This window comes from Erythrolamprus reginae, chromosome 1 (assembly GCF_031021105.1).
Source record: "Erythrolamprus reginae isolate rEryReg1 chromosome 1, rEryReg1.hap1, whole genome shotgun sequence".
NCBI classification, from domain to species: domain Eukaryota; kingdom Metazoa; phylum Chordata; class Lepidosauria; order Squamata; family Dipsadidae; genus Erythrolamprus; species Erythrolamprus reginae.
This window is the reverse complement of record NC_091950.1, coordinates 5,204,302-5,217,507: the sequence shown is the minus strand read 5'-3', so window position 1 is coordinate 5,217,507 and position 13,206 is coordinate 5,204,302.

Sequence of the window (13,206 nt, the reverse complement as noted above, 5' to 3'; positions counted from 1 at the left end):
CTTCTTCCATCCATCTCTCTTTCTTTCTCTCTCCCTCCCTCTCTCTCTCACTCACTCTGTGTGTGTGTGTTTGTTTCTTTGTGTGTATGGGTGTGTGTGTGTGTGTGTCTGTGTTTACCCAGTTGATTCAAGCTGGCAGCCACAAAGGTGCTACATGTCAGTCCATCAGAATAGAGCTGGGACCCTGAAGGTCATCTAATGCACTGTTTTTCAACCAGTGTGTCACGGCACACTAGTGTGCCGCAGAACATGGTCAGATGTGCCACGAGAGGGGAGAGAGAAAGAGAAAGAAAGCAAGAGAGAGAGAGAGAAAAAAAAAAGCAAGAGAGAGAGAGAAAGCAAGAGAGAGAAAAAGAAAGCAAGAGAGAGAGAGAAAGCAAGAGAGAGAAAAAGAAAGCAAGAGAGAGAGAGAAAGAGAGAGAGAGAGACTGAGGGAGAGAGAGCAAGAGAGAGAGAAAGAGAGGGGGAGAGAAAGATAGAGAAAGAAAGCAAGAGAGAAAGAGAGAAAGAAAGCAAGAGAGAGAGAAAGAGAGAGAAAGAAAGAAAGAAAGAGAGAGGGAGTGTGTGAGAGAGAAAAAGAGAGAGAAAGCAAGAGAGAGAAAGTGAGTGAGTGAGAGAGAGAGAGAGAGAAAGCAAGAAAGAGAGAGAGGAGAGAAAGGGAGAGAGAGAGAGAAATGAAAGAAAACAAATAAATGAGAAAATGACTGAGGCGGAGAATGAAAGGAAAGAGAGAGAAACAAAAGAGAGAGAGAAGTGACTCTTGATTTAAAGCATATGATAAAAAGCACCCAAAGAATAAGAGAGGAAAACTCCCAGCCCTCACCTGTTTTTGGAAAGAATAAGAGTGGAAAAAACACAGCCGTCACCTGTTTTTGGAAATGGTTCAAGAGTGTGTATACACACACACACACACACACACGGGGGATATAGTATGTATAATATGTATTGTCTTAGAGTGTCGTTTTGGTTGGTGGTATGCCCCAAGATTTTGTAAATATAAAAAATGTGCCACGTCTCAAAAAAGGTTGAAAATCACTGATCTAATGGAACCCACTACTCAAGCAGGAGACTATACCCGTGATAGAGTGGTGAAATCTTTTTTTAAAAACTAGACTAGACTAGAATTCTTTATTGGCCAAGTATGATTGGACACCCAAGGAATTTGTCTTTGGTGCAGATGCTCTCAGTGGACATAAAAGAAAAAGATACATTTGTCAAGAATCATGAGGGATGACACTTAATGATTGTCATAGCGTACAAATAAGCAACCAGGAAACAATATTAATATACTGTATTTTTCGAAGTATAAGACGCACCTTTTTCCTCCTAAAAGAGGCTGATAATTTGGGTGCGTCTTATACTCTGAATGTAGCTTTTTTTTCATCCCTAACTAGCTGCTAACGATCTTCCCAGCTCTGACCTTGCAGGCTCTTTCATGGTTTCTCTCTGCGAAGAATGTTTTCTAAGTCTTTGCCGGGTTTTTTTTCCCCATTAATCTAACTTGCTCCAAATGTTTCTTTCCAGCCCTAACCAGGTGCTAACAATGTTTCCAGCTCTTACCAGCTTGCAAGCTCTCTCATTGCTACTCTTTGTGAAGAATGTTTTCCAAGCCCTAAGTCTTTGCAGGGTTTTTTCCATTGCTCTACTTGCTCCGAATGTTTCTTTCCAGGTGCTAACGATATTCCCAGCTCTTACTGGCTTGCAAGCTCTTTCATTGTTACTCTCTCTGAATAAAGTTTTTTTAAAGCCTTAACCAGGGGCTTAAAAAATGTGCTGGCTAAGGACAACGGCCAGATGAATCCCTGGTAAACAGATTCTTTTCCCTATTTTCCTCCCCCCAAACTAAGGTGTGTCTTATACTCCGAAAAATATGGTAAATTGTAAGGATACAATCAAGAAGTTACAAGTTACTACTGGTTCTGTGGCCGCAGCATGTTGGGCATGGTGTGGCTTGGTGGGTGTGGTCTCAGATTCATTCATTCCCACCCCCACCCCACTCCAATGGCAAAACCTCCCACTCAGCAACAGAAGGAACATCTCAGCATTCCCCCCACCCCAATATGCTCTTTGCAGCTGTCAGCCAGGAATGTGGAGTTTTACGCCTTGGGGGGCCACGGCTGTTGTCTGGGTCATTCGGCCACCAGAACAGCCAGGCAGGACTTAGACGTCTTAGAATAACTTTATTGTTACTTTTAATGTCGACTAATCGGCATATATTAAATTGAAATTTATTTGTTTGTCTGTCTGTTTGTTTGTTTGTTTGTTTGTTTGTTTGTTTGTTTCTTTACTTACCTACTTACTTACTTACTTACTTATTTAATTGGATTTATATGCCACCCCTCTGCAAGGACTCTGGGTAGCTTACAACACATAAAAAAGAAGAAGAATACAATATCATCGTATAAATCCAATTAATTTAAAAAGCCCTACATGGCAGTGGACCAGAATACCTCTGGAACCGCCTTCTACTGCACGAATCCCAGCGGCCAATAAGGTCCCACAGAGTTGGCCTTCTCCAGGTCCCGTCGACTAAACAATGTCATTTGGCGGGCGCCAGGGGAAGAGCCTTCTCTGTGGCGACCCCGGCCCTGTGGAATCAACTCCCCCCGGAGATCAGAATGGCCCCCACCCTCCTTGTCTTTCGTAAATTACTCAAGACCCACCTATATCGCCAGGCATGGGGGAACTGAGACACCTCCCTTAGGCTTTTATATTTTATGTTTTTGGTATGTATGTGTTGCATGGTTTTTAATAGCTGGGGCTTTATATATTGTTCTCTTTTAATATTAGATTTGTTGCAATGTTATATTGTCTTGATTATTGTTGTGAGCCGCCCCAAGTCTTCAGAGAGGGGCGGCATACAAATCTAATAAATAATTAATAATAATAATAATAATTATTATTATTATTATTATTATTATTATTATTATTAATATTAATTTAAAAAACTAAATGTACTAGTCTATAAAATCCAGTATTATTTTAAAAACCCAATCAAAGCCGCTCAAATAACAACCATACGTGATATTCATCAGCCAGGGGGCTAGAGTATAATCGCCCCCAGCCTGGTGGCATAGATGACTCTTAAGACTCTTGCGGAAGGCAAGGAGGGTGGGGGCACTACAAATCTCCAGGAGGAGCTGATTTCAGATGGCCGGGGCCCCCACAGAGAAGGCTCTTCCCCTAGGCCCTGCCAAGCAACATTGTCTAGTTGACAGGACTTGGAGAAGGCCGACTCTGTGCGACCTAACCGGTCACTGGAACCATGCGGCAGAAGGCAGACCCACAAGTAATCTGGCCCAATGCCATGTAGGGCTTTAGAGGTCATCACCAACACTTTTGTGAGCCGCCCCGAGTTTGCGGAGAGGGGCGGCATATAAATCCAATAAATCTAATCTAATCTAATCTTTGAATTGCATCCGGAAATTAATTGGCAACCAATGCAGTCCAGATTGTTGGAGAAACATGGATAAGAAAATGAGGACAAATCAAGGGAAATATTTCTTCACCCAGAGGGTCATTGGTTTATGGAATTCACTTCCAGAAGAGGTCGTGACAGCTGTCAGCCTTGATAGCTTCAAGGCAGGATTAGACAGATTCATGGATGCCAAGTGTATCGGTGTATCAGTGGTTATTGAAATGGATGTCCATGCACTGCCTTTGTGTTGGTTGAGGCAGGCAGGATTCACTTGAGTACCATTTGTTGGGGGTCAAGGGACAGGGAGGGTTTTGCCTTCTCTTTCTACTTAAGATCCCTATGGACAATTGGTGGGCCACTGTGTGACACAGAATGCTGGACTCGATGGGCTTTGTCCTGATTCAGCATGGCTGTTCTTAGGTTCTTATGTTCTTACATGTACATGGAAAGGAAAACGAATATTGCAACTTTGCTAGACGGATGGCCTAGGGCACAAAGCTGTTGCAGAATTGGATAGTCCTACTAGAAATACTTTGAAACCCAGAGGGGATCAACAATAACAGACCTTGAAGTGGGTCCTTGGAGCTCTAAGTACACAGCACTTATAGACAGCATTCTGAATAATGGGAGGTCAACTTCCCTATAATCCTCTCTACTGTCCTCACCACTCTCTGTAGGGACTTTCTATGTGAGGTGCTGCGGCCACAGAACCAAACAGGGATTGTTTGTTTGTTTGTTAAAACGCTCTCCATCGTCCCTCTGTATAAAGTGGCTGGGACAGAAGGAGATCAATGTGCTCTTCTCATCCAACACAGGAAATTCAGACGCTGGTTTGAACGCTTCACTAAGGATGATGTGCGGAGAGACCACATCGGATTGTTAGCTGGAATTTGGGGAAATCACCATCACAGCAAAAGGAAAGGGCTGTGTGACACCCCGGAGAACAGCTGTTGCTTAGCATGGAGCTTACAGCACTTGGCTGTCCAAAAGGATTCTCCCCTGGCAGGGGGATGGACTATATTATCTCCGCCTCTCCTTCCAAGATTCCAAGTTTCTAGAATTTGATGACCAGTGGAAGCCATAAAAGTTTTGTTCCTGTTGTGGTTTGCTCTGGTCCAGCTCCTGCCCTAAGGACTGTGGATGTGGGGGAGACATCCACATGCTGCAGGCCTGTTTTGCCCCCGGTGGAATCCGATGATGAAGGCTCCTCTGACCAAGAAGACATGAGTGACAGGGAGGAGGAGAGTGTGGCAGACAGCTCAGAAGGAGATCAATTATCTAGCTCCTCTTTGGATTCAGAACAAGAGTTAATGATACAGCCACGCATGCGGAGAGCGATGCATAGGCAACAACAACTGAGAGATTATTATCAAAGAAAATGAGGCCACCTGTGGTTGGGTGGGGCTGTGGTCATTAGTGAGGCTGCTATAAATAGCAGCCTGTGGGTTTGGCCATTGTGGAGGATTATCTGATCGTTGTGTTTCGTGACTGCTTTACTGACTTGGACCTTTTGTGTGCTGATTTTTCCCCGCTCTGAAACTAAACCAGAGCAAAGTGTGTTTCACTTTGTGAAAGAAGAAGGACTGTGAATTGCCTCACAGCTGCAAGATAAGTATCACAGAACTGATAAGGGACTTGTACCAATTACCAGTTTGTTTGGAGACAGTGCTCTTTGCTATACCAAAACAGGGCTTGGTTTAAGTGAATTTTCATGATAAAGAACATTGTTTTGAATTTTCAAACGTGTGTGTGTCTGAAATCTGTACCTGTGAATTTTTGGGAGGAGTCTACCAGAGAGCTTCCTCCTGCCCCACATGTGGGTGAATGACATTCTGGCATGCCATGAGGCCTAGAAACTTGCTCATAAAATCTCATCAAGAAGAACCAAAGGAGGATTTTTCAGGAGGCTAGCTTCACCTCTCAGGGCCAGGACACTCCCCGCTCTGGAAAGCAGTCCAGATGTTGCCCATCCGTCAGGCCAACGTCCATAATCCTGACCTGGCTTGCCCTCCTTCCTGGGAACTCTGCCATGCTGCTGCATGTTTCTGGCTCCAAAACTTTGCTCTGGCACGTCTTAAACATGGTGCAATCCTGGAGGGCTGCCAAAAACGCAAACTAAAACTGTCAGCAATCCAGGAGGGGGGGAAAAGGATGCTGTATTCCCCTACTTGAGCTTTGGAGGTTACAGAATAAAAGAGTTGGAAGGGGTCTTCAAGGTCTTCTAGTCCAACCCCCATTGCTTAGGCAGGAGATCCTATCCCATTTCAGACAAAGAAAGGAGAGGAGAGGAAGGGGAAAGGAAAGGAAAGGAAAGAAAGGAGGAAAGAAAAGGAGAGGAGAGGAAAGAAAAGGAGAGGAGAGGGGAGGGGAGGAGAGGAAAGGAAAGGAAAGAAAGGAGGAAAGAAAAGGAGAGGAAAGAAAAGAAAAGAAAGGAGGAAAGAAAAGGAGAGGAGAGGAGAGGAAAGACTATATTACTAGTATTCTTCTCATCCTTCCTATTACTTATCTCCTTTTCTGCTTATGACTATCACTTTGTGACCTGTATCTTTATTTATTTATTTATTTATTTATTATTTGGATTTGTATGCCGCCACTCTCCGAAGACTCGGGGCGGCTCACAACAAGTGAAAACAAATCATAAATAATCCAATTAATTAAAATATTTAAAGATTTTTTAAAAACCCCATATACTAACAGACACACACACAAGCATACCATGTATAAATTAAACGTGCCCAGGGGGAGATTTTTATTTTTTTATTTTTTTATTTATTTATTTGTCCAATATACAATACATATGGAAGAGAATAGACATTAAGTAATATATATGACGATAGAAAGTAAAAAGAAGAGAAGTAGATGGGAGGGAGAGAGTATATGTGATATAAGAGATAAGGAGAGAATATATATAGGTATAGATATATAGATATAGATAAGGAGAGAATATATATGACATATGAGATAAGGAAAGACAATTGGACAGGGGACGATAGGCACATCAGTGCACTTATATACGCCCCTTACTGGCCTCTTAGGAATCTGGAGAGGTCAATCGTGGAGAGTCTAAGGGAGAAGTGTTGGGGGTTGGGAGTTGACACTATCGAGTCTGGTAATGAGTTCCACACTTCGACAACTCGATTGTTAAAGTCATATTTTTTACAGTCAAGTTTGGAGTGGTTAATATTAAGTTTGAATCTGTTGTGTGCTCTTGTGTTGTTGCGGTTGAAGCTGAAGTAGTCGTTGACCAGAAGGACGTTGCAGCATATGATCTTGTGGGCAATACTTAAATCGTGTTTTAGGCGCCGCAGTTCTAAGCTTTCAAGACCCAGGATAGTTAGTCTATTTTTGTAGGGTATTCTGTTTCGAGTGGAGGAGTGAAGGGCTCTTCTGGTGAAATATCTTTGGACGTTTTTGAGAGTGTTGATGTCTGAGATGTGGTATGGGTTCCAGACAGATGAGCTGTATTCGAGAATGGGTCTGGCATAGGTTTTGTAGGCTCTAGTCAGTAGTGTGAGATTGCCAGAGCAGAAGCTACGTAGGATCAGATTAACAACTCTAGAAGCCTTTTTGGCGATATTGTTGCAGTGGGCTTTAGCACTTAGGTCGTTTGATATTAGTATTCCAAGGTCTTTTACTGAGTGTGGGTTGGCAGCGAGAATTTGTTTATTCAGTTCATATGCGAAGTTTGGATTCTTTTTGCCGATGTGGAGGGTAGAGCATTTGTTGGTTGATATTGGAAGTTGCCAGGTGTTAGACCAATCTGAAACAAAGTCAAGGTCTTTTTGGAGAGTGAGTGTGTTGTCAGTGGTGTTGAATAGTTTCACATCGTCGGCAAAAAGCACACAGTTGCTTGCGATATTATCACAGAGGTCATTGATGTATAGGATGAAAAGAGTAGGACCTAGTACACTGCCTTGGGGAACGCCGCTTTTGACAGGGACGGGGGTGGAAATGGCGCTTCCGATTTTGACAACTTGTTGCCTGTTTGACAGGAATGCAGTAATCCAGTTGTGGAGGAGTCCTGAGATGCCATAGGATTTGAGTTTTAGGAGAAGTTTGTCGTGAACCACTGAGTCAAAGGCTTTGCAGAAGTCGATATAAATTGCATCAATGGATTTTCCTTGATCAAGATGGGTAGTCCAGATGTTTTTGCAGTGAAGTAGTTGTAGGTTGCAGGATAGTTTCTTTCTGAATCCAAATTGTTTTTTTGATAGTAGGTTATTAGATTCTAAGTAAAGGGTGATTGATCGATTTATAATTGATTCCATGATTTTACAAGGGACGCAGCATAGTGATATTGGTCTGTAGTTGTCAACTAGTGATGGGTCTCCTTTTTTGAAAATGGGGATGACTACTGCTTTTGACCACAGCTTGGGGAGAGTGCTGGTCCTGAAGGATTTTTGGAAGATAATGCTTAGGGGTTCAGCTATGGCAGAAGAAAGTTTTTTTAAGAAGTATGCACAAAGACCATCTGGTCCGACAGATAGGGAAGGTTTGAGGTCATGGATTGCTTTTTCAACGTAGTCTATAGTGAAGATGGTTTGGGTTAGGTTTTTTAATGAGTTTGGAATGCAATTTGCGAAGAGGGGGGATGAGCCATTACTGTTAACAAAAGCGGAGCCAAAAAAGGAGCCATGCCTGACGGCAAAGGTGGGTTTTGAGGAGTTTACGGAAGGCAGGAAGAGTAGGGGCAGTTCTGATCTCCGGCGGGAGTTGGTTCCAGAGAGCCGGTGCCGCCACAGAGAAGGCTCTTCCCTCTTTAAAATTTATATTGCATTATTTAGCTTATGATTTATGTAGATTGCTTTAGTATCCTGTGACTATCACTAAGTGTTGTATGTTATGATTCATGATGAATGTATTTATGATGACTATGGTCATGATTCATCACATGTCTTTTATGTACACCGAGAACTTATGCACTGAAGACAAATTCCTTGTGTTTCCAATTACACTTGGCCAATAAAGAAATTCCATTCCATTCTATTCTATTCCATTCCATTCTATTCTACTCTTCATTCCATTTTCTATCCTATCCTACCCTACCCTAACCTACTATACTATTCATTCTATTCTATTTCTCTCTTCTCTTCTCTTCTCATCTCTTCTCTTCCCTTCCCTTCTATTCATTCTATTCTTATTCTCTATTCTATTCATTCTATTCTATTCTATTTCTCTCTTCTCTTCCTTTCCCTTCCCTTCCTTTCTATTCATTCCATTCTTATTCTCTATTCTACTCTATTCATTCTATTCTTATTCTCTCTTCTCTTCATTCTCTTCATTCTATTTCTCTCTTCCCTTCCCTTCTCATTCTCTCTTCTCTTCCCTTTCCTTCCTTTCTCATTCTCTCTTCTCTTCTCTTCCTTTTCCTTCTCTTCCCTTCTATTCATTTTATTCTTATTCTCTCTTCTCTTCATTCTCTTCATTCTATTTCTCTCTTCCCTTCCCTTCTCATTCTCTCTTCTCTTCCCTTTCCTTCCTTTCTCATTCTCTCTTCTCTTCTCTTCCTTTTCCTTCTCTTCCCTTCTATTCATTCTATTCTTATTCTCTCTTCTCTTGTCTTCATTCTGTTCTATTTCTCTCTTCCCTTCTCATTCTCTCTTCTCTTCCCTTTCCTTCCTTTCTCATTCTCTCTTCTCTTCCCTTCCCTTCTCATTCTCTCTTCTCTTCCCTTTCCTTCCTTTCTCATTCTCTCTTCTCTTCTCTTCCTTTTCCTTCTCTTCCCTTCTATTCATTCTATTCTTATTCTCTCTTCTCTTCATTCTCTTCATTCTATTTCTCTCTTCCCTTCCCTTCTCATTCTCTCTTCTCTTCCCTTTCCTTCCTTTCTCATTCTCTCTTCTCTTCTCTTCCTTTTCCTTCTCTTCCCTTCTATTCATTCTATTCTTATTCTCTCTTCTCTTCATTCTCTTCATTCTATTTCTCTCTTCCCTTCCCTTCTCATTCTCTCTTCTCTTCCCTTTCCTTCCTTTCTCATTCTCTCTTCTCTTCTCTTCCTTTTCCTTCTCTTCCCTTCTATTCATTCTATTCTTATTCTCTCTTCTCTTGTCTTCATTCTGTTCTATTTCTCTCTTCCCTTCTCATTCTCTCTTCTCTTCCCTTTCCTTCCTTTCTCATTCTCTCTTCTCTTCCCTTCCCTTCTCATTCTCTCTTCTCTTCCCTTTCCTTCCTTTCTCATTCTCTCTTCTCTTCTCTTCCTTTTCCTTCTCTTCCCTTCTATTCATTCTATTCTTATTCTCTCTTCTCTTCATTCTCTTCATTCTATTTCTCTCTTCCCTTCCCTTCTCATTCTCTCTTCTCTTCCCTTTCCTTCCTTTCTCATTCTCTCTTCTCTTCTCTTCCTTTTCCTTCTCTTCCCTTCTATTCATTCTATTCTTATTCTCTCTTCTCTTGTCTTCATTCTGTTCTATTTCTCTCTTCCCTTCTCATTCTCTCTTCTCTTCCCTTTCCTTCCTTTCTCATTCTCTCTTCTCTTCTCTTCCCTTCTCATTCTCTCTTCTCTTCCCTTTCCTTCCTTTCTCATTCTCTCTTCTCTTCTCTTCCTTTTCCTTCTCTTCCCTTCTATTCATTCTATTCTTATTCTCTCTGCTCTTCTCTGCTCTTCTCTTCATTCTGTTCTATTTCTCTCTTCCCTTCCCTTCTCATTTTCTCTTCTCTTCCTTTTTCTTCTCTTCCCTTCCCTTCTCTTCATTCTATTCTTTTTCTCTCTTCTCTTGTCTTGGTCATGATCACCTTATTTTGTGTCTACCTCAGATACTCTGCAGGAGACACAAAGAGGTGCATTCCTGTTGTTTAGGAGCCGAAAGCAAAAGAGAGTCTGTTTGCCTGTTTGCCGAGAATGGAGAACATCTGGAGAGAGACTCAGAAGCCGTTAAACACGTGGGACTCCCTCTCATCAACAGGTGGAGAGATTGTGTTGAAAAAGGGAAACCCCTCACCCCCCAAATCGATGGAGGTCCCCCTTGAAGAATCCTGGTGAGGCCCAGAGGATGGAACGGTCCATGAATGCCATTCCTTTCCTTCTGGAAACATCTGGCCCCAATGAGCTCCAGATGCCTGCAGTGATTCGGAACAGAGGCTGCAAAAGCTGCTGGAGGAGGAACTGTGTAGAGAGCAGGCAGGGGGAGCAAGTGGGAGGGGGCTTTCCAGCCAAGCCGGTCCATCTGAAGGCTCAGGATGGTTCCAGGCCGAAGGATTTTCCCACAATGCATTGCAGGATGCCCTTAAAGGATGCTCTGGGCTACACTGGGGACCTTCGGGAAGGAATTTTCAGATCTTCAGGCCTTGAAGGATGAGCCATGATTGTATCAAGCCGGTGCAGAAGTTGATGAGAAATTAACGGCTTGCCACACTATCTGTAGAAAGCCTGATGTTGATGGGAAGTTGGGAGAGGTCAACAGACTCAAACTCAACCCGGATAAGATGGAGTGGCTGTGGGTTCTGCCTCCCAAGGACAACTCCATCTGTCCGTCCATAACCCTGGGGGGGGATTATTGACCCCCCTCAGAGAGGGTCCACAACTTGGGCGTCCTCCTCGATCCACAGCTCACATTAGAGAACCATCTTTCAGCTGTGGCGAGGGGGGCGTTTGCCCAGGTTCGCCTGGAGCACCAGTTGCTCACAGTCACTCATGCCCTCATCACCTCGAGGCTTGACTACTGTAATGCTCTCTACATGCGGCTACCTTTGAAGAGTGTTCGGAAGGTTCAGATCATGCAGAATGCAGCTGCAAGAGCAATCATGGGCTTCCCCAGGTATGCCCATGTTACACCAACACTCCGCAATCTGCATTGGTTGCCGATCAGTTTCCGCTCACAATTCAAAGTGTTGGTTATGACCTATAAAGCCCTTCATGGCACCGGACCAGAATATCTCCAGGACCGCCTTCTGCCGCACAAATCCCAGCGACCGGTTAGGTCCCACAGAGTTGGCCTTCTCCGGGTCCCATCGACTAAGCAATGTCGTTTGGTGGGACACAGGAGAAGAGCCTTCTCTGTGGCAGCCCCGACCCTCTGGAACCATCTCCCCCCAGATATCAGAGTTGCCCCCACCCTCCTTGCCTTTCGCAAACTCCTTAAAACCCACCTCTATCGTCAGGCACGGGGGAATTGACATTTCACTAGGCTTATAGAATTTATACATTGTATGCTTGTATGTATGAGTGGTTCTTTAAATTGGGGTTTTTTAGATTATTTTTAATATTAGATTTGTTTACATTGTCTTTTCATTGTTGTTAGCTGCCCCGAGTCTTCGGAGCGGGGCGGCATACATTAAATGAATGAATGAATGAATGAACAAACAAACAAACAAACAAACAAATAAATGGTGATTTTCATGAGGGAACAGGTGCAGCCACAAAGCTTTCTTTCGGGGGGTTCAAGGCCATCCTATGCCCAACCACCTGGGCGGAAGCGGAAGGAGGACCAGCCACATGGCACAATCTGAGTGGGTAACATGATAAGGTTGTGGGTAGGATACAAGGGATGTGAACTGGTTGGGAAATTCAGATTCAGGCTTCCCAGTGTAGGTGCCAGGATGGCTCGGGCAATAAATTTAAACTTTGAGGAGGACTTTGACTGGGACTCTGGTTTAGTTTGGATGCTACCTGGAACCTTGACACTGTGTTGTTTCTCTGTGTCATATAATATATGTGGGTATATGCATAATTTTGTATTTATTGATTTATTCTGTCATGTTTATGTCATGTATAGTGATGGACGAACCGAACCCGCACAATTCGGGTCTGTACTGAATTTTGCGGTGTTCGGTATGCCGAACCCGAACCCAAAATTTTTTGAAACTTCGGGCAAAGTTCGGGGTCGTGTTCGGCATTCGGAGCTTTGATGTCACCGGCAGGTTGCTAAGGACACCAAGGTGATCACTTCCTGGATGCCATGGAATCTAGGAAGAGATCACCTTGGCGTCCTTAGCAAACTGCCGGTGATGTCAAGGCTCCGCCCCCGGAATCTCTTTGTGGGAGGGATTCTCCAGCTCCTTCAAAGGGAGGTCTTCACGTAAAAATAAACATTTATTTTTACGTGAAAGGACCGCCCTTTGCTTGCAGCGCCACTGCCGCATCCTTTTTCATAAAAATAACAATGTTTATTTTTATGTGAAGATCTCCCTTTGAAGGAGCTGGGGAATTCCTCCCACGAAGATATTCCGGGGCCGGAATCTCTTTGTGGGACGTCACGTATACCGGCAGGTTGATGTCATGTATACCGGCAGGTTGCTAAGGACGCCAAGGTGATCACTTCCTGGATTCCATGGAATCCAGGAAGTGATCACCTTGGCATCCTTAGCAACCTGCCGGTATATGTGACGTCAAAGCTCCGCCCCTGGAATCTCTTGGTGGGATTCCCTGTTTGGGTTCAGGTTCGGGTTCGCAATGCTCTCTACATGGGGCTACCTTTGAAAAGTGTTCAAAAACTTCAGATCGTGCAGAATGCGGCCGCGAGAGCCATTGTGGGGCTTCCTAGATTCACCCACGTTTCTACAACACTCCGTGGCCTGCACTGGCTGCCGATCAGTTTCTGGTCACAATTCAAAGTGTTGGTTATGACTTTTAAAGCCCTACATGGCACTGGAGCAGAGTAACTCTGGAACCGCCTGCTACCACAAGAAACCCAGCGACCGATAAGGTCTCACAGAGTTGGCCTTCTCCAGGTCCCGTCGACCAAACAATATCATTTGGCGGGCCCCAGGGGAAGAGCCTTCTCTGTGGCAGCCCCGGCCCTCTGGAATCAACTCCCCCCGGAGATCAGAACTGCTCTCACCCTCCTTGTCTT